Raw genomic sequence first — 4,298 nt, 5'->3', positions numbered from 1 at the left:
TGCTCAGAATTTGTTTGAGTTGAAGAATCAACCTTTAGGTGAAGATCTTCTCCCTGTAATGTAGGAAGCTAAGCAAACAAGAAAAAAGAGAAACAGCTGGGAAAAGAATCCTCGGCAGGACTGCAGCATCACACTGCCTTCAAGCAGAGAGCACAAAGAAACATGACTTCTGCCAAGGGTAGTGTAAGAGCTCAGGAAGTACCTTATTCTCAGAAGAGGACATAAAATGTTCCTTCTGTTCTGCTCTTGCAGCTGATAATAGAGATAAAAAATAAGGTAAGAGTGTTGCTGCTGTGAGTGCTTCTTTCACTTTGCTTTTCCAAAACTGATCCACTCCAGAGAGGCCTACAAAGGCAACCACATAGACCTTCTGAAATTACCTTTGCAACGCTTCACTGCAGCAGAGCTCACACCCACTCTGTTTTGGTCTGCAGCAGGAAGCTGCACATCGGCCGACACTTTCCTTCCACCTTCAGAATCAGTCTGCATATTTTAAAAGAAACATACAAGAACTGCCACAGGTTGCTTCCACACCCTCTTCCACCCTCAAAGCTTCTGCTTCAGCCAAGAGGCCTAACAAGAGAGGGATCAGGGGATGGAAATAACAATAAGGGCAAACACAGTCATCATGTTTGGCATCTCTCTCTTGAGTAGATCTTTCAAAACAGGACAAAGTCCTAGTGCCCAAGCTTGAGAGAACCTGGGCAGAAGAAATAGGTCTCTAAATTGTGGGTCATCCACAACCATTTGACCTTGACTGGATCCAGAGAAGAGATCTGTGAGGTGGGAAAAAAATATTCTTACAATGACAGCCTTCTAGGACTTGAGAAGACTGTAACCAGAAGGAACTTTTACTTATTTACCCTAGAATTCCCACATGGGCATCAGCTGTAAGGAGGCCCAGGACATTAGCTGGACCTCACTTTGTCCCAGTCCCATCTGAACAGCTTGTCTGAAGCAGCAGCATGTCACGGTCCAAGTTATGAACGTGTGGCAGAAGCAGCAGCAAAGGAAAATGAGCCCTGAAGCAGGTCAGTCCAGAGGGACCCCCACTGTAAGGTACCTTAGAATCGCAGGGAAAATCATTGTATTTCTGTTTTGCTTCCCCCACTGCTGGCTGCAAGACTCTCTCTTCCTTTTTCACTTCTCTCCATGCTTGTTTCAAGACTTCTAAGAAAAGATAAGCACACAACAGCTATGAGTGTTTCTTTTACTCTGCTTTTCTGCATCTGATTCACTCCAGAGAGGCTTACAAAGGTAACCATTTAGTCCCTCTGAAATTACCTTTGCCATGTTCCACCACAGCAGAGCATGCATCCGACCTGTTGCTGTTTGCAGCTGGAATCTGGGCAGCAGCCAATGCTTTCCCTTCACCTTCAGACTCAGTCTGCGTAATTTAAAAGATACACATGAGAACTGGCACAGGCTCCTTCTCCACCCACTTCCACACTCAAAGTCTGTGCTTCAGCCAAGAGGCCTAACAAGAGGGATTAGTTGATGGAAAGAACAAAAAGGGCAAGCACAGCAAGCACATTCAGCATCTCTATTGAGCATTGCTTTTAAATGGGACCAAGCACACCACCCCATGCCACAGAGAATGTAGGCAAAGGAAATAAATCTGTAGACTGTAGGTCATATGGGAACCCAGTTAATGTTAACTGCATGTACAGAAGAGAGATGTTAGATGGAAAAATGAATCCTCACAATGCCAGCCTTGCACCGTTTCCACAGGATTGTAACAAACACGGAGGTTTACTACATTATCCTTACTGGAAATCTACATTGGACATCAGCCACAAGAATGCCCAGGACATTAGCTGGACCTCACTTTTTCCTAGTCCTATCTGAACAGCGTGTCTGCAGCAGCAGAATGCCATCAAAGTCTAAGGTATGAGTGTGTGGCAGAAGCAGCATCAAAGGAAAATGAGCCCAGAAACCAGTTATTTAGAGGAACCTCACTGTCTCCCTCAGAAAAGGTACCTCAGAATCCCAAGAATTATCATTTTTTCTTGATCCTCCTGCTGCTTGCAAGACCCCTAAGAACAGATAAGACACTTGTCACATCTCTGAGTACTTGTGTCACTCTCCTTTTCCAAATCTGATTCTCTTCACTGAGGTTTACAAAGGTAACCATGTAGTCCTTCTGAAATTACCTTTGCTGCTCTCCGCTGGAGCAGAGCGCACACCCCCTCCTCTGTGGTCTGCAGCAGCACACTGCCCACCAGCAAACTCTTTTTCTACAATTGCAGGAAAAGGCTGTGTGATTTAAAAAACACACATAAGAAGTGGCACAGGTGGCTTCTGCCCCAACTTCCATGCTCAAAGCTTCTGATTCAGCCAACGCACCTAAGGAGAAGGATATGTGATGAAAACAACAAAAAGGGCAAACAAAGCCAGTGTTGAGCCATCATTACTGTTGAGCAGGATTTTTGGAACTAGATGAAGTCCCCCTGCCCAAGCAAGAGAGAACATAGGCAGAAGAAATAAATCCCTAAATTGTGGGTCATACACAACCATTTGACATTGACAATTCACAAAAGAGATTTGAAAGGAGGGAAAAAGCAATTCTCACAATGCCAGCCTGCTAGGACTTGAGAGGACTCTAAGCAGAAGGAGGAGTTACTTCCTTGTCCTAGAAATCCAGCTTGGCAATCAGCCACAAGGACGCCCCAGACTTTAGCTGGACCTCACTTTGTCCCAGTCCTGACTGAAAAGATTCTCTGAAGCAGCAACTGCTTAAGGTCCAAGTAAGGAGGCTGTGGCAGAAGCAGCATCAGAGTAGAAGGAGTTCAGAAGCAGGTGAGCCAGAGGGACCCCACTGCCTCCCTCAGAGAAGGTACCTTTGAACCCCAGGAGGAATCACCCTCTTCCTTTTCAGCTTCTCCTGATGCTGACGCTGGCAAGACACCTAAGAAAGATAAGAGGTGTGTCATTTCTGTGGGTGCTTATTTCACTCTGCTTTTCTCCACCTGCTGCACTCCAGAGAGGCTTACACAGGTAACCATTTAGTCCCTCTGAAATTACCTTTGCCACGCTCCACTGCAGCAGAGCGCACACACGACCTGGTGCTGGTTGCAGCAGGAAGCCGCGCACTGGCCCGCACTTTCCTTCGACCTTTAGGATTAGTCTGTGTAATTTAAAAGACACACATGAGAACTGGCACAGGCTGCTTCCACACCCACTTCCCTGCTCGAAATTTCTTCTTCTGCCAACAGGCCTAAGGAGAGGGATCAGGGGATGAAAGAACAAAAGGAGCCAACATAGCCAGCATGCTCAGCATCCTGTTGAGCAGGGTTTTCTAAATATGGTTAAGGACACCCCTCTGAGCTAGAGAGAATCTAGGCAAAATAATTATTATCTGAAGTGTAGGTCATATGGAAACTGTTTGACATTGACCACACCTAGAGGAGTGAGAGAAACAAATCTGATTTTTATTAATGCCTGAGCATATGTTATACACGAGGAGAAAAATAACTTAAGGGTTGTACACCTGCTGGGAACCCTGTCCCTGGTGAGTCTTCACCTGGCAGCTGATTAGGAAAGAGAAAGCTTCCATGCCTGGGCTACAAGCAACCTCCTCCACTAGCCAGTGGGGCAGACCCCTGCATGACCAGGAAAAAAATGCCCGGGAAATTGGGCCATGGGATGAGCACACAAAAGCCGTGAACAACACCACAACATTTTCTTTGGGTTTCTTGGAGGCAGCAGGGGCTCACCCGGAGGGTCAGCTTGCTCACTGCCCCTTGACTCTTGTTTTTCCCTTCCTGCAGTCCTGTTTCCCTGTCCACACCTGCCTGGTTTTGCAGTTCCCCTGAGGCAGCTCGATGCCATGGAAACCCAGTGCTCTACTGTTTGTCCCGACGGAGCGGCCGCTGCTGCCCATGGCTGCTGCACCCCAGCCCGGAGAACCTGCAGGGGCTCCACAAGTGTGCCCATACCACGACAGCCTGTTTGTCCATGGAAGGGACACACAGCTGGCTGTGGTTTGAGAATCGCTCCTGGCTGCCACAGGAGCCACGCAGACTCCTCACAGCTTGCAGCACTCACACTCTGTCTGCTGAGCTGGTGCTGACAGGCTGCCTGGGGTACAGGGTAATGATCTGTCCCTGTCTTCTCTTTCTCTCCCCATCTCTCTTTTCCCCTCTTTGCTCTCTTTTCTATCCCCCTTTGGTAGGAGCACTTATCTTTCTTTATAAATAAACAGTTCTCATAATATTGCTGCACTCGTGGTTTTTTTCATCCGAGAAATCTATCAAAAAAAACCCTCCCCAGCTCCCCTTTTACAGCAGGATGGGACA

The 4,298-nt window shown here is 47.3% G+C and overlaps 1 long non-coding RNA gene across 1 annotated transcript; it reads right to left on the bottom strand.

The window, feature by feature from the left end:
• Positions 1-1,940: 1,940 nt before the first annotated feature.
• Positions 1,941-3,129, bottom strand: LOC143693474 (uncharacterized). Its single transcript, XR_013181176.1, has 3 exons — positions 3,025-3,129; positions 2,841-2,908; positions 1,941-2,256 (listed from the first exon to the last, which is right to left on the bottom strand). It is a non-coding gene; the product is annotated as an uncharacterized LOC143693474 (long non-coding RNA).
• Positions 3,130-4,298: the final 1,169 nt, after the last annotated feature.

This window comes from Agelaius phoeniceus, chromosome 2, assembly GCF_051311805.1.
Source record: "Agelaius phoeniceus isolate bAgePho1 chromosome 2, bAgePho1.hap1, whole genome shotgun sequence".
Taxonomy (NCBI): Eukaryota; Metazoa; Chordata; class Aves; order Passeriformes; family Icteridae; genus Agelaius; species Agelaius phoeniceus.
Note: the sequence above shows the minus strand (reverse complement) of the source record. Positions and strands in the feature narration are given on the sequence as shown.